The sequence below is a fragment of the Bos javanicus genome, chromosome 21 (genome assembly GCF_032452875.1).
Source record: "Bos javanicus breed banteng chromosome 21, ARS-OSU_banteng_1.0, whole genome shotgun sequence".
Lineage (NCBI taxonomy): Eukaryota > Metazoa > Chordata > Mammalia > Artiodactyla > Bovidae > Bos > Bos javanicus.
The window spans coordinates 36209497-36230633 of NC_083888.1; the positions used below are offsets into that span (position 1 = coordinate 36209497).

The following is a 21137-nucleotide window of genomic DNA, read 5'->3' on the forward strand; positions in this document are numbered from 1 at the left end:
GGATTGTGTTCCATCTTAGAACATGAGCCATTCTATATTTGTAAGTTTCTTGATAACATGTCAGGGAACGTAAAACCTATGGGACTTGGGGACCTTAATTTAAGCCTGTGGTGCTAAAGATGATGCAGTTGTTCATTTGCAAGTAATCATCCTAGTTATTAAAGCCACAGTGAAATAAAAATATTAAATCCTTTTTCTACTGTTTTTCATTGTTTCTAAGTATACAACAGTCAGAATTTCATAGTATTAGATTTTTTTACTTACTAACAACATATTTTTTAAGAGAAGACAGGTATTTAGAATATACCATGCATGAAAATATAAATTTTACTACAGGTTATACACATAACTGACTTTAAATATAATATGTTTCCAGAAATTAAAAAAAAAAAAAAACACTTGGTAGTTAAACTACAGAAACAGGAGAGTTGAGGATCTGCTGGATTCTCTTCAAAATTTATCGTGTCACAAACTTAAAATATGAACAATTACATAAGTTAAATAGTTCTGAGAACTATAACTTGCCTAGTAAACTTTTAAAAAAACATTATATATAACCTTACTTGAAACGATATGTACAATGATAACAATGTCTTCAAGCTTTGGGTTACAGTTATTATGATGACATTTTAGAATTACAAGAAAAATCATTTAGCTCTCTATGAAGTGTGATGTTAAACAATGTTCTTTCTAGCTGTTTTTCCTGTAAAACCAGTCAATTATAAAGGATATCAGTCCTGAATATTCACTGGAAGGACTGATGCTGAAGCTGAAGCTACAATACTTTGGCCACCTGATGCGAAGAACTGACTCATTGGAAAAGACCCTGTTGCTGGGAAAGACTGAAGGCAGGAGGAGGAGGAGACGCCAGAGGATGAGACGGTTGAATGGTATCACTGATTCGATGGACCTGAGTTTGAGCAAGCTCCAGAAGTTGGTGATGGACAGGGAGGCCTGGCATGCTGCAGTCCACAGGGTCGCAAAGAGTCAAGACACTACTGAGCCACTGAACTGAACTGAGGATGAATCAAGGATTTAAGTCACATTTTTTGTCATGTCTGCTTAGTCTCCCCTAGTTTCTCATCAACAATGTATACTTTTATACAAGTCCCTGTTTCCATACAGGTGTTTCAAAACAGAGTTTAACTCACATACAGTTTATTACTTCTATACATACAAAGCAAAGTTAGAAGGCTAAGATCAAACTGGGAGAATCTGCAATACTGCAAACTGCTAGACTGATAGCTAGCACTTATTCCATATGATAACCCTTTTAAGAAGGGTTCTTAAAAACCCTTAAGAAAAACCAAACATCAACCAGAAAAAAAATGAGCAAGGTATATAAATGGCCTTTTCACTCACTCTCTTGTTTGCACATATACCCTCCTGTGCACACTACATATTCTTGTGTTATGATCACACCCAAGAAAGAAAGAAAAGCCAAAGGAAGGGAAAGAGTGAAGAAAGAATGACTTAATCAAATAGAAAAATATTCCAATTCACTATATTCAAAAAAGCAAATCAAACAACAATCATATATCACTACAAAGCTCAGACTGGCAAATACGTCTAAAGCTTTGGTACAGATATGTAGAAATGGATGAAGTGAAGTGAAGTGAAGTGAAAGCTGCTCAGTCATGTCTGACTCTTTGTGACCCCATGAACTCTACAGTCCGTGGAATTCTCCAGGCCACAATACTGGAGTGGGTAGCCTTTCCTGTCTCCAGAGGATCCCAACCCAGGGATCGAACACAGGTCTCCCAGACTGCAGGCCGATTCTTTACCAGGTGAGCCACAAGTAGAAATGGATACTGTAGTATAATCTTGCTCTAATTATGGCTTGGCACATTCCTTTTGGAGGGCCATCTAGCAACAAGTAACAAGTAGTATGACCCAGCAATCTAGTTTTTTTAAAAAAGAAAACTTGATGAACAATTGGAAAAGCATACAGATACAAATAATAAGTCGTTCACCAAAGTATTTTTTTAATGGTAAAAAAATTAAATCAAACTTAAGGTTTAACAAGAATAGGTTGGTTAAATAAACTGTGATTATGACAAATCATAATTAAATGGCTGATGAAGATCTTTATTTACTGATACGGAAAGAGAGTCTTGATAAATGAAGAAAAAAATCAGGTAACAGAGTAATAGGGACAAAGCAAAACATGAGGTCCCTTGAGCATATTTGGTACCTCTTTAATAACATATTTTAAATAGTTGTTCAGTGTGTAGTGAAGGTAAATATCTCTTTATATTCAAATTAAAGAACTATAAAGCATGAAATTTTCTGAGCCAGAACTTCCTAGAAGGCATATAACCATTTGAAGTCTGCATAAAAGTATAAGTTACTCATTACTTAAAAGCAGTATTTTACCATGTACTACTCACTCGTAGAATTTTAGATGACTTTCCTAATGTTCAACTGATTTTTCTTACATCAGGTGAATGCCAATTACCTACCTAATGGTCCACAACACAGGCTACAAACTATAGCATTTAGCTTACATGTGGACATTACAAAAGTATTTTACAGACTTTAATCCGTTAAATAGGTATTTATTTTAATGGTAATGGAACTGCCTTAAATTTTTATACACAATATTTATACACACATGAAAATGTGAGTTAACAAGAAACATATTTCCAATTTTTTCAGCGATGCTTTCATGTTTAACACAGGTAGACGTAGCTCAAGATAAGAGGGGCATTTCAATGTCGGTCTTTGTCTTAAAATCTTAGATAGCTATCTTACTGACAGAGAAGGCAATGGCACCCCACTCCAGTACTCTTGCCTGGAAAATCCCATGGACGGAGGAGCCTGGAAGGCTGCAGTCCATGGGGTCGCTGAGGGTCAGACACGACTGAGTGACTTCCCTTTCACTTTTCACTTTCATGCACTGGAGAAGGAAATGGCAACCCACTCCAGTGTTCTTGCCTGGAGAATCCCAGGGACGGGGGAGCCTGGTGGGCTGCCATCTAAGGGGTCGCACAGAGTTGGACACAACTGAAGTGACTTAGCATAGCATAGCATAGCATCTTACTGAACCGGAGTTTATGAAACATTCCTGAATAAGGAAGATGGCCATTCTTACTCAACCAGGTCCTTTCCATCATCACAACCCCTGTACACTAGTACTACACTGTGCTTTTGTGAAATCTAATGGATGCTATTCATTATTTGTTCAATTCTTTCTCGTCCGTAGTGTCAGTGAACTTTATGACTTTTTATTGCTGTATTCACAGTGCTTTAAAGCATGCCCTATGCACATCTGTCCAATAAATAACAGATGAATGAACAAATGGCAATGAATGGAACAAAAAAATTAAAATAAAGCCCCAAACTCACAGAAAACAGAGGCTAGCTCAAACTCTTAAGCAGTAACAGAATTTAAGTACAGGATGCTAGAGGAAAAGACAGGGTAGTTCTTTGAAACATGTGCAGGAAGGGAAAAGTGAGTTAATCCCTTGCATGCCTTGCATATTTCCTCCCTCCGCTTATCTAAATAGTAGAAAAATGGGCTTCTCATCCCAGGTGGTAGCACTGACTGCAAAATCTTTGGCTTGAGAGTCAGGAAGTGCTTGATTAGACACACTCAGGTAAAACAGATAACTACAGACATACTGAAGAGCTTCTTGATGAAAGAGGAGAGTGAAAAAGTTAGCTTAAAACTCAGCATTCACAAACTAAGATTACGGCATCCAGTCCCATCACTTCATAGCAAATATATGGGGAAAAAATGGAAACAGTGACAGATTTAATTTTGGGGGCTCCAAAAATCACGGCAGACAGTGACTGCAGCCATGAAATTAAAAGACGCTTGTTCCTTGGAAGAAAAGCTATGGCAAATGTAGACAATGTATTAAAAAGCAGAGACACCACTTTGCCGACAAAGGTCAGTATACGCAAAGCTATGGTTTTTCCCAGTAGTCATGTATGGATGTGAGAGCTGGACCATACAAAAGGCTGAGCACTGAAGAATTGATGCTTTTGAACTGTGGTGTTGGAATCCCTTGGACTGCAACAGATCAAACCAGTCAGGTGATGCTGAAGTTGAAACACCAATACTTTGGCCACTTGATGCAGAGTCCACTCATTGGAAAAGATCCTGATGCTGGGAAAGACTGAGGCAGAAGGAGAAGGGGGTGACAGAGGATGAGATGGTTGGATGGCATCACTGACTCAATGGACAAGAATTTGAGCAAATTCCAGGAGAAAGTGAAGGACAGGGAAGCCTGGCTAGCTGCAGTCCATGGGGTTGCAAAGTGTTGGACACAACTGAGTGACTGAAGAACAACCACCACAGACACACTGAAGAAAGGCTTATAGGAAACTCTACTTAGGCAAACAGGTAGCTTACAAATAAAATAAATACAGAACCAAGACATCACTATGCATTTGAGGAAAAATTACAACAGTTGAAAAGTGTTGAAACTGTACATAATTTATGAATTAGATGAACAGTAAACTAGTTTTCTTTAATTCACTTTTACCAAGCACAATCTCATTTTATTACAAAATATATATAAAATATACACATATAGGCATGAGAAAAGTAGGAAATAATTTATTATATACCAAATTTTTAAAGTAATTTATCTCTGAACAGTATGATTTGGTCTAATTTTTATTTTTGTTCAACTGCATTTTTAGATGTTCTCATCATATTCAAGTGCTCTTGAAACTCAATACGTATTAAAAATAAAATGACACCACTGTAAATAATTAAAATAGAGTGTTTTGAATATTTTATAATTTAAAAAATAAGACAAGTTTAAAGAGCTTTTTAAAAAAAATCTCCTTTTGGGACCTCCCTGGTGGTCAAGTAGCTAAGATTCCACACTCCCAATAAATATATTTTAAAATCTCATTTCATTTGTATTAAAAAACTTAATAACATTAAAAATTAATCATTCAATGTAGTTAAAAAATTTAAAAAAAACAATTGTACATAAAAGTACATGTCCATCTAAAACTTATTGCCCTGAGTAATTGAAGAATGTTAGTAAATATTATCATCAATTGTGTATCAGAAAAAAATGTGTTCAAGTAGATACAATATTTACAATACAGCAATTATAGTCCTCTAATGCCAAATTCAGACTGAAATTGAAGAAAGTAGGGAAAACCACTAGACCATTCAGGTATGACCTAAATCAAATCCCTTATGATTATACAGTGGAAGTGAGAAATAGATTTAAGGGACTAGATCTGATAGATAGAGTGCCTGATGAACTATGGACTGAGGTTCGTGACACTGTACAGGAGACAGGGATCAAGACCATCCCCATGGAAAAGAAAAGCAAAAAAAGCAAACTGACTGTCTGGGGAGACCTTACAAATAGCTCTGAAATGAAGAGAGGCTAAAAGCAAAGGAGAAAAAGAAAGATATAAGCATCTGAATGTAGAGTTCCAAAGAATAGCAAGGAGAGATAAGAAAGCCTTCCTCAGCAATCAATGCAAAGAAATAGAGGAAAACAATAGAATGGGACAGACTAGAGATCTCTTCAAGAAAATGAGAGATACCAAGGGAACATTTCATGCAAAGATGGGCTCGATAAAGGACAGAAAAGGTATGGGCTGAACAGAAGCAGAAGATATTAAGAAGAGGTGGCAAGAATACACAGAAGAACTATACAAAAAAGATCTTCACAACCCAGATAATCACGATGGTGTGATCACTCACCTAGAGCCAGACATCCTGGAATGTGAAGTCAAGTGGGCCTTAGGAAGCATCACTATGAACAAAGCTAGTGGAGGTGATGGAATTCCAATTGAGCTATTTCAAATCCTGAAAGATGATGCTGTGAAAGTGCTGCACTCAATATGCCAGCAAATTTGGAAAACTCAGCAGTGGCCACAGGACTGGAAAAGGTCCGTTTTCATTCCAATCCCAAAGAAAGGCAATGTCAAAGAATGCTCAAACTACCGCACAATTGCACTCATCTCACACGCTGTAAAGTAATGCTCAAAATTCTCCAAGCCAGGCTTCAGCAATACGTGAACCGTGAATTTCCAGATGTTCAAGCTGTTTTTAGAAAAGGCAGAGGAACCAGAGATCAAATTGCCAACATCCGCTGGATCATGGAAAAAGCAAGAGAGTTCCAGAAAAACATCTATTTCTGCTTTACTGCCTATGCCAAAGCCTTTGACTGTGTGGATCACAATAAATTGTGGAAAATTCTGAAAGAGATGGGAATACCAGACCACCTGACCTGCCTCTTGAGAAACCGGTATGCAGGTCAGGAAGCAAGTCAGAACTGGACATGGAACAACAGACTGGTTCCAAATAGGAAAAGGAGGACGTCAAGGCTGTATATTATCACCCTGCTTATTTAACTTATATGCAGAGTACATCATGAGAAACGCTGGGCTGGAAGAAGCACAAGCTGGAATCAAGACTGCCAGGAGAAATATCAATAACCTCAGATACACAGATAACACCACCCTTATGGCAGGAAGTGAAGAGGAACTGAAAGCCTCTTGATGAAGGTGAAAGTGGAGAGTGAAAAAGTTGGCTTAAAGCTCAACATTCAGAAAACGAAGATCATGGCATCTGGTCCCATCACTTCATGGGAAATAGATGGGGAAACAGTGGACACAGTGTCAGACTTTATGAAATTGAAAGACGCTTACTCCTTGGAAGGAAAGTTATGACCAACGTAGATAGCATATTCATATAAGGACTTCCCTGGTGGCTCAGACGGTAAAGCGTCTGTCAACAATGCGGGATACCTGGGTTCGATCCCTGGGTTGGGAAGATCCGCTTGAGAAGGAAATAGCAATCCACTCCAGTACTGTTGCCTTGAAAATCCCATGGACAGAGGAGCCTCGTAAGATACAGTTCATGGGGTCGCAAAGAGTCAGACACGACTGAGCGACTTCACTCACTTACTTCACTTACTTAGATAGCATATTCAAAAGCAGAGACATTACTTTGCCAACAAAGGTCCCTCTAGTCAAGGCTATGGTTTTTCCAGTGGTCATGTGTGGATGTGAGAGTTGGACTGTGAAGAAAGCTAGCGCCAAAGAATTGATGCTTTTGAACTGTGGTGTTGGAGAATTCTCTTGAGAGTCCCTTGGACTGCAAGGAGATCCAACTAGTCCATTCTAAAGGACATCAGTCCTGGGTGTTTTCGGAAGCACTGATGGTAAAGCTGAAACTCCAATACATTGCTGCGAAGAGTTGACTCATCAGAAGACTCTGATGCTGGGAGGGATTGGAGGCAGGAGGAGAAGGGGACGACAGAGGATGAGACGGCTGGATGGCATCACCGACTTGATGGACATGAGTGTGAGTGAACTCCGGAAGCTGGTGATGTACAGGGAGGCCTGGCATGCTGCAATTCATGGGGTCACAAAGAGTCGCACACAAGTGAGTGACTGAACTGAATAAGTGCCAAGTTATTTATCATTTCTGAGAAAAAAAAATCTCATTCTTAGAAATGTCATTCTCAGGCCAATGATGTTACCAGTAGTTGCATAAATTACTCTTTCTTTAGTCCTAACATTTTTCCAGGTTACATAGACTTTTTGAATTAGGCTAGATAATCTTTCAGAGCATAAAATCTACCTTTAGTAGATTATTAAAAAATAGTTTTATGTGGGGTTCATAACAGGAAGGAAATTCAACATTATAAGACAGAATCGGGGAATAAATATGCTTTAAGAAGTCCAAGAACTTTTCTTGCTTAACCAAAATCAGGCCACATTGCTGGATTTAATCACAGTTCTCTTCATTCTTCATGAGTCTTCTAGTCCTCAATGATAACGAAAATCTTGACCAGTGCTGACCCTGAACAGAATGGTCTCTGCAGACAAGGAGGTAAATAACTGTCGTTTAAGGGCTGTCAACACATCATAATTGGTTATCAGATATTTGATACAAAATAAAATTAAAGTCTGGAGTTATTTTATTTAATTATTCAACAGTATCTGAAGTTTCCTGAATTTCACTTCTGTACTAAATCAAACAAGCTAAATAATTCATATAAAAAGATTACTTGACATGTTACAGAGAGCTCATTTGTATATAGAAGAGATTTCAGATGCCTCAGAGTTCCAAGTTAATGTGATAAATCTACAAACTAGCAGTTTACAATTTCTTCACTGAAGAGCATTCTGGTTGCTGTGCTCTACAGTGAACAGAGTGAAAGATGTGGAATTCCTTCAGTATTCTTGCCTGGAAAATCCCATGGATGGAGGAATCTGGTAGGCTACAGTCCATGGGTCGCAAAGAGTTGGACACGACTGAGCGACTTCACTCACTCACCACTTCACTTCAGTATTGATTTATTACATTAGTTTCATGTTATAAATAAATGCTTAGCACAATTTACACACTTTAAGAAAATTATGTAATTAAACCCAGGTAAAGGGCACATTGACTTAATTAAGATGATAGCAAAAATTACCTCTGTGGAATACATTTTATTAACTTGGAAAAAATAGATTAAAGTCAAAACTAGGCTCTAAATGGCATGCCTGAAGATTTCTGCAAATCTTGTCACAGTGGTTAACAGATCTGAATTGATATCTGAAGCATGTTTCCTACTACTTATCCTTTTGTTCATGTGAGACTGCTACTTTCTTGGCATTATGGCTAAAGAAAGCCAACTCCCCTTGATTCAAAACTGTAAAGAGTGCTTTTTACAAGCTGTCCAAAATAAATTCTGAAAGAAATAAGTAAAAGAACAGATACTCAAAACATGTTTGCTTAATTAATATGTTTTGGTATTTCCGCTTAATGTCCTGAATCCTATCCTTTGGAAACAGACATTTTTCCTAGATTCATTTCATACTAAAATCACTATGTTCTTCGTTTTGTCAGATCAAATCAGTATTTAAATAATCATGCAGCAGATCAGTAAGAGTATGTTTTCTGCTGTTTTTCCCATTATACTACAGCCAGCCATATGTTCATCATGCTAATAACTTCTACCCTAGAAAAATCAGACACAACCAAAACATAGATGTGTACTACTTTATAATGATTACCAATTTATACCTTAAGAATTCCACACAAAACCACTGTGATGAAAATCCATTCCTTTGAAGAATAAGGCTATTGAAAGGAATAAAATTCTGTCCTAAACAAGACAAACTTTTCACCAAAACAAGAGTTCATCAAATAAGAGAAGGAAAGAAAAATCTAGTAATGTAAGAGCTCATTAACATTTTCTGTTACTTATGTGGAACTATGTATTATATTTGGGAATTCATATGCTTTTCAGTAAATACAGTAATAGCTGTTGTTCACATTAATGTAATTAATCACTAATTAGTCAATAGCTAATATGGCACTGACTGAAAGAGACAGGTCATTTCTTCATTTCTCTCATAAAGATGAATATCACATTTTTATTAACCTTTTTTTTCTAAAAGTAGTATTTTAACTTCTATTGATCATCAAATGAAATGCTCTTGAGGACTTAGTATATGTAATTTTCCTAAGCAGTTTTTAAAAGCAATCTTTTCTTTTTTTCTTTCACTCAAAGAGTGAATACGTTCTTGAGTCCAGGGACGTTATAAAGGAATAAAAGGAACTTGGGGTAAATTCATCAGTTTCCATTAATGCTTGTAACAATTTGAAAAAAATTTGTAGTTAGGAAGTCTCTAATTGATGATTTGATCTAAGAATATAAAAATTATATATCCTACTTGGGTTTGATGAGCATAAAGATTCAATCAACAAGAATTTCTTATAATACACACAATTTATAAACTCACACATAAAAAGCCACTTATTTCTACCTTACCTGTTTACTATATATAATTAAGCATATTTCACACTATAAATATTATAAATTATGGACACTTAAGGAAACAAATACATTTAATATGATGCAAAGAAATGTCATAAAGATGATAAAAATTATAAGGCAGAAAAAGATTCATAGGCTATTCAGTCACTAAAAATCATTTGTCTGTGCATACTTAGTTGCTCAGTTGTGTCCGACTCTTTGTGGCCCCATGGACTGTAGCTTGCCAGGCTCTTTCTGTCCATGGGAGTCTCCAGGCAAGAATACTGGAGTGGGTTGCCATTCTCTTCTTCAGGGGATCTTCCCAACCCAGGGGTTGAACCTGGGTTTCTTGCACTGCTGGCAGATTTGTGTATTATATCCAAAATAGAGAAAATTCTAAGGATAGAATTTAATGAACAAATGAAAGGAATGGCTTGGATGATTTTTTAATAATCATATTAAATTTAAAAAAATGAATCTTTAAAATAAAAGAGGAAGAGTTATAGGCATATACATGTTTAAAGATATGAAAGCTGTCTAGATTAGCTAAGTAAGCCAATCTAGAATAGTATAAATTGGGAACTGGTATTAAAGTGAGCAAAGCTAGTATTAAATTGAATGTGTGACAAATAATAATGATGATTTCACTTAAAAGTGGTTCTAATTTTATTTAAGGAAAATGTATTAAATTGTTATAACAATGCTATAGAGAAAATTTTTCTCTTTCTTTCAAATGTCCATAAATATTTACTGAATACTTACTATGTCTAAGGCATTGTGTTTGGTGCTATGATGAAATAAACAGTAGTTTGTCTTGAAAGAAGATGACAAAGTATAGGATATCTCAAGAAAGGTGTCATACAGAATATAGCACTTAATTAGGCAGCATCTTAAAAATCGAGTAAGTCTGAATACTCACTGATGTATCTTTAGAGAAGAATAGGCAGAGAGTCTCAAATACTACATTAAAGATTCTGAATTTAGTAGTAGACAATGCAAAAACAAATATTTGAGCAGGAGAATGGAGCAGTGATTGTTAAACTTGCATAAGATACACTGAGAGAAGTGAGACTGCTTATAGAGAGATTAAGAAATTATTCAACAATTCAGGTAAGAGTCAATGAAAATTATAGTTCTAATGAGATTGAACTTGGCTGACAAAGTCTGTATACTCAAAGCTATGATTTTTCCGGTAGTCACATATGGATGTGAGAGCTGGACCATAAAGAAGGCTGAGAGCTGAAGAATTGATGCTTTCGAACTGTAGTGTTGGAGAAGACTCTTGAGAGTCCCTTGGACATCAAGGAGATCAAAGCAGTCAATCCTAAAGGAGATCAATCCTGAATATCCATTGGAAAGACTGATGCTGAAGCTGAAGCTCTAATACCTTAGCCATCTGATGCGAAGAGTCGACTCATCAGAAAAGACCCAACTCACTGGAAAAGACCCTGATGCTGGGAAAGATTGAAGGCAAGAGGAGAAGGGGTTGACAGAGGACCAGATGGTTGGATGGCATCACCGACTCAATGGACAGGAGTTCGAGCAAACTTCGAGACATGGTGAAGGACAGGGAAGCCTTGCCTACTGTGGTCTATGGGGTCACAGACACGACTGAGCGACTAAACAATAACAATGAGACTGAACAGATGCAAAATAATTTTAGAGATAAAACTGTCAAAATTGGATATTATAAGCAATGGAAAAAAAAACAACTAAAAATTAAACTCAAAGTTCTACATCTTCGTGATGAGGATGATGGTAACGCTATTGACAGAATAAGGCACAAGAAAGAAGAGAGAACTTAAATGGAGAAATGAAGTTTTTGGGTACTGTAAACTGATACACTCTCTAGTTGTGAAGATTAAAGATAGTACAGTTTTAGTACTAGTGGTTTTAGTACTGCCTGAAGGTCTTTAGTAAGAGCATGCAACACAGACAGAAGAAGAGAGGATGAAAGCTAAATCTTTAGGAAACAGGGACAGACAGAAAACCCAGAAGAAAATAGGTAAAGAGATAAAATGGTTAGAATTGGGAGTTCCAGGAATAATCACTGAAAGCGGGCAAATACAGAAAAAAGATTTACTATTTTGGTTTCACGTTTGATTCATTGAATATTGTTTTATTAACTTCCTACTCTGGACCACATGAAAGAAATATAATCTAAGTACATAATGGCCTCTGCCCTCAAATAGCTCATAATCCACTTATGATCTAGTTAACTTCCCTCAGTAGTCTTGGTTGCTGTTTTTAGAATAAGATGAACAGTTAAACAATAAAAGATAATAAGATTATCCACAGTTTCCAGACTACTTTCTGGATACAAAAAATCTTCTGAAGGTTCTCCATTAACACATGAAATGATACATGTAAACAAAAGTTAAGATTAAAATGAAATAACTGATAGAAGAAAATTTAAAAATCAGACTAAAGATACATTTTCTCTTATAAAGCTTCCATGTACTTGGCAGGAAGCAATTAAAAAACATTGTGGAAGGTGGGTAGTATTTTAACAGTACAGATTAAGAATAAAGTGAAAACAAATCTAAATCAAGAGTCAGCATGAAGGAGTGATTCACTGATTTACCTGAACATGAACAACAAACTAATGGCAAATGTGGAAATAAAGGTTTTAAATGCACTTCATTAAAAACCTGTTTCTTACTGCTCACTCAAATATAAAACAGATGATTTGTCACAGTTTTTATAGATTTACAATTGATCTTGAACACCATGGGGGTCAGAGGCACTGACCCACGACACAGTCGAAAATTTGAATATAATTTGACTCTCAGTCCTCCCTATCATATCCATGGATTCAGCTAACTGTGGATCCTATAGTACTATAGCACTTATTTACTGAAAAAAATCCTCATATATGTGGGCTATATTTTACACTTACTTAATAAGACTGTAGACACGTTTGATACACTAACGTTTTAAAAATGAACATCATTTCAAATAGCAATTCACATTAATATATAATTATGAATAGAACAAAGGCTGGTTATCACTGATTCAAAAATTCATTAAACATACTATACATGGAAATACCATTTTAAGAATTAAAAAACTAAAAAAAATCATGCTATGCTGCAAATGTTCATTTAATTAACTTCACAGTACCATCCCTAAGATCAAAGTCCCATGAAACTAGCATCTAGTGCACTGGCTGGTATATCTGAGATGCTGAATACATATTGTTGAATATTAATAAATCAATGAATAAAGAAAACTTCTCATTAGAATCTCTTTTTACCTAACAAAACGGTTAACACCTAGGATTCTGGGCAATACATACAGCTAAGCTGCCCAGATGTACAGAAAAGTATGCTAAATTAATACTTATTCCTCAAAAAATGAGGTACTTTAAAGACTGATGAACTAGTGGAAATTATACTTCGGGAAAAACCATATTGATGTGTATACTTTGTTGGTCACCTGAAATTTAATCAGTAACTAAAACACATAATGCATCTATTCTGATTACACCTCAAGTACTTCTTAGATATTAATGGTGTTGCTCTTTAGTTGCTAAGTCATGTCCAACTCTTTTGGGACTTCATTGGACTGTAGCCCAGCAGGCTCTCTGTCCATGGGATTTCCTAGCCAAGAATATTGGAGCAGGCTGCCATTTCCTTTTCAAGGGGATCTTCCCTGGCCCAGGGATTGAACTCATGTTTTCTGCATTGGCAGATGGATTCTTTATCACTGAGCCACCAAGGAAGCCCAGATATTAATACAGTCAAACCAAGTTTATAGATGGGATATTCATTTAAGTAAATTTCGCAAGTATTCTGATCGGCTTTTTTTTTTTTTTTTTAAAGAAAGTGAAGAAGAGGGAAAAGAGGGGAGGAAGGAAGGAGGAGAAAGCCTTTTCTGAGGGAAGATGTCACAGTCAAGTTGACTATTAAGTACAGGAAACAAAGGTATAAATATCATTATACAGAATTGTTTACTGGCTATCTGAAAATTTAGTTCAATAATGCACACCATGAATTATGGTGAAATGAAATAAATCCAGCATTTTTCAAACTTGCTTAATTAACTATAGAACACCTTTTCCTTGAAAGATCTCATTCTGTTCTAACAACTGTTCCAAGACTATGTCCTGGGAAATACTGTTATATACTGTAAAGATACTTTTAAAAAGAACATACCAAAGCTTAAATCTGAACATGTATTTTACTTCAAATCTATCTCACTAGGAGGCTATTTATTCCAGAATTATAGAAGATGTTTAAGTCTTTTATGGAAATTGCTTTCAAGGTCAAGTTTATGAGCTAATAACAAAGTCAGTCCTATTATTAATATGTGAATTATTTACAAATGTTTTTCATACTTTTCAACATAAGTACATCTAACTATAAAGGATCAAGAAGTAAAAGGGGGAGAATGAGAGTCTGAGGAAATAGTCTAAAGCAGGGATCAGCAGACTTACTAACTGTAGGCCAAATCTACCTTATTTTTTTGTGAATAAAGTTTTATTGAGACAGATCACATTAAATTCTAGTTGTCTTCAATACTATAACATGGCGTTGAAATATCTGTGATTGCTACTTATAATGCTGTCATAGATCCATTAATGATATTGTGATTGCAACTCATATTCATAATTGACAGAAATCCTAAATATCAGAGAGAAATTAGGGAAATAAAGATCTAATCTTTCACAGACCAGGGATTAAGAACCTTTGCTTTAAAGGATTGTGAAGGGATGAATGACACTATTAATTAGGATATCAGAAAGAACATGGAAAATGTAAAGTTACAAACTAAATATAGCTATACTTTTAATAAATAAAAAATTAAAGATTTTGAATTAAGTGTTTTTCATAAAATTCATGAGATAATCCACAGCCATTAGCATAAATTCTAAGAATCTTCAGCCAAAGTATCACTTGTACTGATTTCCTAAATAAAGCTAATTTTTCTATTCAACAATTAGTTGATTATTCCAATAGCAAATGACTAATTTTTGCTCAGAAGTCATGAAAGAGGTGCTGAAACCAATGCAAATTTTGTTTGTCACCATAACTCATTTGCTATAACTATTAGATATGCAAAATAAATACAGGAAATTAGTATACTGTGAAATATAGCATATAAGGATTATGAATGTTTATAAAGATGGTATATATTACATAGATAATACAACTTTTTAAAGTAAAATAGCATGTATTAGGAAATAATTAAATTACCAAGTTTCCAATGTTTAAAAGTATGTAGTATTAACTGCATAAAAGACATTACAATCAAACTTCACCATACTGCTTAATATCCATACTAAAGGCTTTTAAAGAGCTTTGGAAAGAACACAATGAATATGACATAATAACAAAAGAATTTACATAATACCAAAGTTCTTGAAATTGTGGTTTTACTTTTTCCAAACATGTTATGATTTATGATGCAGAAAAATCTGTGTATGTAGCTCTTAAAAGTGGATTTTATTTGAAGAGGCATCCAATACACTACTTTGAGTTTACATATTACACAGAAGATATACAAGTGTGTTTTAAAATATAATCATCTCACGTTAGATACAAAAAGTTTATATTTTCTCCTTTCAAGTCACTTTTATCTACTACACCTAATTTTCGAGTGTATAAAAGATACTTTTAAAATGACTGATACTTAACGTAATGGCTACTGGCCAGTAATGTTTAGTGGTTTCAACATCTACAAAAGTATATACAAAGGCTAAATGATACAGGTAAGCCTAACCTTTTTATCTGTAAAATCAATAAAGGACTTTAGGAACTTTATATAATTCTCTGCTGCACTTTGCCTTTTATATTTTAACAACAGAAAACGATCCACTGATGCTCTTTAGGATAGTGATTTAACATTTAGCAACTAGGAAATTTCATTTTTGTTTTAAAACATAACTGGTTCAAACTTCTCCTGGTAAAGTCTAATGAAGGATATTCAATTTCAAGATTTTTTAAGGAATTTGTTAGAAAAACTACACAAATTAATTTTCTAAAAATAAGGTAGCATTTTAAAGTCTTAAATGCTACAATAGGCACTAAATTCAATTATTTGAAATGAAGCAGGGACATACTTAACTAACGAATTGGCAGTACTTAAAAAAAATTATTAACATATTAAAGTAGGAATCTGATTTTCTGGAAGCATGCATGGGAAAGCCTGTCGTCATGGAAACAGCAAGTATAAATGGCAATAATCCAGAAGAAAATGTCAGCGCTTCTGAACAATTAAAAAAACACAAAAAGCTATTTGTGAAATAAAACAACACAATGTTGTTTAAAATACTTTATAATTTTCAATTCCTTTCCATAAATTTTACTTAGTAAAAATACTGATAATATAATATTATTGCATTGTTTTTAGCCAAAATATTCTAAAAATTTATTAATGTAATATTTGAAACAGAATTAAAGTGTGTAAAAAGACTGCTCGCAATTAATTACTGTTAATCATTTATTTTAAAATACCTAAATAAAATACTTTTAAATTTTAAAATTCATGGGCTTGGGATCAAACATTAACTCCTAATCCAATTATATAATACCAAAATCTTAGAGCAAAAAATTCATGCCATGAGTTTAAGTATAGGCAACAATGTACATACCTGACCCTCACATCACCTATGGTTTGACAATTTAAAAAAATAAATAAAACCTTCATATATTCTCTATTAAACAGTATTCAAGCATAATATCCATGAGGAAAAACTGACTGTCATGTTCACAGTGATGGTAAACATTTATTCTCATAGATTAATGTTTTATATATTTGCAACAAAATATTTGGGTTAAATAAAGGAATATAATTCTCCAACATACAAACATTAGCAATGTGGGAGACTCAGGTTCAATCCCTGGGTCGAGAAGGGAATAGAAACCAACTCCAGTACTCTTGCCTGGAGAATCTCATGGACAGAGGAGCCTGGTGTGCTACAATCCATGGTATCACAGAGATTTGGCCATGACTAAGTGACTAACACTTTCACTATCAAGGAGTTAAAATGTTTTAAAAGTTGAAACTATAAAATTGGAAGGACTGATGCTGAAGCTCCAATACTGTGGCCCCCTGATGCAAAGAGCCAACTCAATGGAATAGACTCTGATGCTGGGAAAGATTGAGGCAAAGAGGAGAAGGGGACAACAGAGGATAAGATGGTTGGATGGCATCACCAACTCAATGGACGTGAGTTTGAGCAAAATCTGGAGGATAGTGAAAAACAGGGAAGTCTGGCATGCTGCAGTTCATGGGGTCACAAAGAGTTGGACACAATTTAGCAACTGAACAATTTATAAAATAGGTAATATTTAAGATTCATTCTTTCTTTAAGAATAAAGGAATGTGTGCAGTTCTCATGTCACCTGTCCTTGCCTTATTCTCTCAAAGAATATCAAATCAAACTCAAAGCTTCCACAAGAATAAATAGGTTTTATACTAGTATGTCCTTATTACATAAAAACTGTTTTTTCACCAGTTTAAATTAAATATTTCTAAGAGCTTTGGCTAAAGAAAAATCTATTATACAAAAATAAATATGAACTGGGACAAGGACACTAAATACTATCCAAATTTCCCTTAAGTATCATTCCCCTATCACATTTGCCCACATCCTCAAAAGCAAATCTGCATCCTGACATTGTCTTTCTTTCATTTTCTTCTTATATCATTCTACCTTAATTATATTAATATGCTATCTCATTACTATTTTCATGTTTCTAATCGTTCTACTCATATCTAACAACGTTCCCTCTTTTTTCTTACTAATTATCTACTTGTCTTTATAATGTCTCTATAAACTTTTAAACAGTATTTCAAAAATGGGCAATAAAAATAAAAATGGACAATATTTGTTACCTTAAAGCTATGGAAATAATCTCTAGAGAAGTTCTTATTTCATTCCTTATGTTCTTGGTAGGTCTACCACTTTTGAAAACTGGCCGGTTTCCATGGCTTTTGCTTAAAGTTCTAGTTCACGTAGATTATGAAGTGCTACCAGGAATTATGCAGTATGATTGCTCCAAGCTTCTATTTAAAGGAAAAACTGTCCAGTTTTAAATCACTAAACTCAGGTGATACTACTCCAGAAATCTTGACACACTGATTATAGAATTTTCTTATTATATGTTCATCACTCAAAATTGATTAAGTACACAATATAAACTTTACTTTCTCTTAGTGTTTGTTAGAAGCACTCAGTTTGCCAGGCACAAAATACATACTCAATTATTATTCATAATTTATTCAATAAAACAGAGATCCCATGTAAGTTATCTAACAAATGACCAGGCTCAAAGATTTGCAGGCAAACTTTCAGAGTTACTAATCTCTATAAAATTTAGTTTTCAGTATATATTGCATATACTTCTATCATTTTTATTTTATATTTATAGAAAAATATGACTTCCCAGATGTGCAGCTTTTTTATATTAAAAAGTATGATAAAGAATAAATGATAAAAGGAAAAACATATTATTTATTTTTCCATAACAATTACTGCAACACTTCATCTGTAAAGAAAAACAAATCATGGCCATTTCTTGAAATATTTTACAAAAGCTGTAAATTTCCCTTCTCATGTTCACAAGTTTCAACAAATTATATTACTTGCTATTTTTAACACTTACTGATATATATATATGTATACAAACATATATGTATAGCAAATACATGTGCTCACTTTATGGCCTATTTACTCTGTTAATGGAGTCTGATGAAGAGAGTTCTTAAATAATGATTCAATTTATAATTTTTTCCTTTATGGTTAGAGCTTATATCTCACTTTAGACTCATTTGAAAAGACCCTGATGCTGGGAAAGACTGAGGGCAGGAGGAGAAGGGGACACACACTGATGAACATAAAGTAAAAAATCAGAAGTATATGTTAAATCTTCAAAGATATCCACGTAGCGAGGCCCCAGATCATGAATAAGAGCATTAAAAGAAGCAGTCTCTCTGTGCCCCCTTCCAGCACTGCCTGCTCTCCCCAAGACTAAGTACTATCCTGACTTCTAATATCAGAGATTAGTTCTGTTTACTTTAAGTGATATATAAATAGAATTATACAGCATTTTCTCTTTTATGACTGTTTTTTTTTTTGGTCTCAATATTACATTTATAAGATTCAGTCATTGTATTTGTTGGTTAACTCATTCCTGTTCCCATTGTGTGAGTATGGGCATACTAACTTGCTTCAGTCGTGTGTGACTCTTTATGACCCTATGGACTGTAGCTCACCAGGCTCCTCTCTCCATGGGATTTCCCAGGCAAGAATACTGGAGTGGGTTGCCATGCCCCCCTCCAGGGGATCTTCCCAACCCAGGGATCGAACCCAAGCATCCTGTGTCTCCTGCTTTAGCAGGTGGGTTCTTTACCACTAGCACCACCTGGGAAGCCTTCTGTGAGTTTAGCACTGATTTATTTTACATTCTAGTGTTGATGAGTGTTTGAGTGCTTTTCAGTGGGATCTATTGCTATAGTGCTGCTGTGAACATCCTTGTATATGTGTTTTGGTGAATACAGGTTCTCATTTCTGCTGTTATGTTGTAGGAGTAGCACTGCTAGCCCATATGGGAAGAGTGAGGAGCCTGGCATGCTACAGTCCATCAGGTCACGAAGAGTAGGACCTGACTGAGCAACTAAGCACAGCACACGTGGGAAGTGTATATTCAGCTTTATGATGTGCTCCCTGATGATTTTCCAGTATTTTGTACCAATTTATACTTTTTATAGCAGTGTAAAAAAAGTTAATCTACATTCATGGACTGTCAGTCATTTTTACTTCAGTCATTCTAGTGGGCTTAGAATGGTATGATATTATGGTTTTAATTGGCACTTCCTTGAAAACCAATGGATTTGTCATTTTTTAAGGAATTCATTGGCCACATTTTGTGAAATTCCTATTCCATTGTTTGGCCCATGTTTTACTGGGCTGTAACTTCCCTATTGATCTTAAAAGCATACACTGCATATTCTTATCAGATATATATATACACACACATATATATATACATATATATGGAACTTCCCTGGTGGCTCAGATGGTAAAGCGTCTGCCTGCAATGCGGAAAACCTGGGTTCAATCCCTGGTTCAAGAAGATCCCCTGGAGAAGGAAATGGCAACCCACTCCAGTACTTTTGCCTGGAAAATCCCATGGATGGAGTAGCCTGGTAGGCTACAGTCCATGCGGTTGCAAAGAGTCGGACACGACTGAGCGACTTCACTTTCTTTTCGAAACACACACACACACACACATTGGTTAGAGCTTACATCTCACTTTAGATTCATTTGAAAAGACCCTGATGCTGGGAAAGACTGAGGGCAGGCGGAGAAGGGGCGATGGAGGATGAGATGGTTGGATGGCATCACCAACTCAGTGGACATGGGTTTCAATGGACATGGGTTTGGGTAAACTCCTGGAGTTGGTGATGGACAGGGAGGCCTGGCATGCAGTGGTTCATGGGGTTGCAAAGAGTCGGACACGACTGAGCGACTGAACTGAACCTACTTTAAGGTCTTTATAAAGATATTCTTCTATGTTTTTTCCCCAACACTTTAATAATTTTCTTACCACTGATATTCGTATCTGCAATCTGTTATTTATTGTTTCACAATGGTGTGACCAAGGGTGAAGATATGCAATTTTTCCCATTTGGCTACTCAATTAACCCAGATTATATTTTCACAATAGTACTAGAGTCATCTTTGTCATTAATAAACTGGATAAGTTTGGGTTCATACCTGGTCTCTTTACTGAAGAACTTTTTCTATTCCACTGTTCTACACTGTTCTACAGTATCACTTTCTCTCAGTGGGTCTGGGTACCTGGTGATGTAACACAACATCTAGCTGTATTTGTGTTTATGTTTTGAAAAAAATGAAGACAAGATCATTTTCATGGTCAAAGTTCTGGTGTGTTTAGAGTAAAATCCAAACTCTTTACTGTGTTTTACAATGTCCTTCATGTTCTGGCCAGTGCCTACTTTTCTGACTTTCTCTCTTAAAACCTATTCCTTGCTCTGTGTGCTGCAGCCATATTTGCCTTCTAGAAATACCCTAGCTCTCTCTGCTAGAATGTTCTTTCCCCAACCCACACCGTGTTTGCATGGCTTATTTCTTCCTAAGTATCACTCCTTAGACAGGTCTTTCTTGATCAGGTCTGCCTACATACAATGCTTCCTTCTCCTGTTGAAATAACATTAGTAATTTAGTTTCTTAGTTTTCTTGGCTATGAGAATGTAAGCTTCATAGGAGCAGGAATTTTTGCAGGCCCTGTTTTATTGTTTTATTTCAGGTACCAGGGCATATAAGCACTCGTTACCTATCTATAACGTAAGTAAGAATTAAGGGAAGCAGTATAACACAGTTGAAAGAACATAAAATTATAAGTTGAAAAGACCAAATGAAAT

General features: G+C 35.3%; 1 protein-coding gene across 10 annotated transcripts in view; it reads right to left on the reverse strand.

The window, feature by feature from the left end:
• The window catches only part of NOVA1 (NOVA alternative splicing regulator 1), a 166893-nt gene that overhangs the window by 59751 nt on the left and 86005 nt on the right, over window positions 1-21137 (reverse strand). The window contains exon 1 of one of the 10 annotated variants that reach the window (XM_061394906.1): window positions 17586-18162. The exons of the other annotated variants lie outside the window; for them this stretch is intronic. The gene's annotated coding sequence lies outside the window, so the exon portion shown is untranslated. Of the gene's footprint in view, window positions 1-17585; window positions 18163-21137 lie in introns of those variants that run through there. 10 annotated transcript variants of the gene reach the window in all.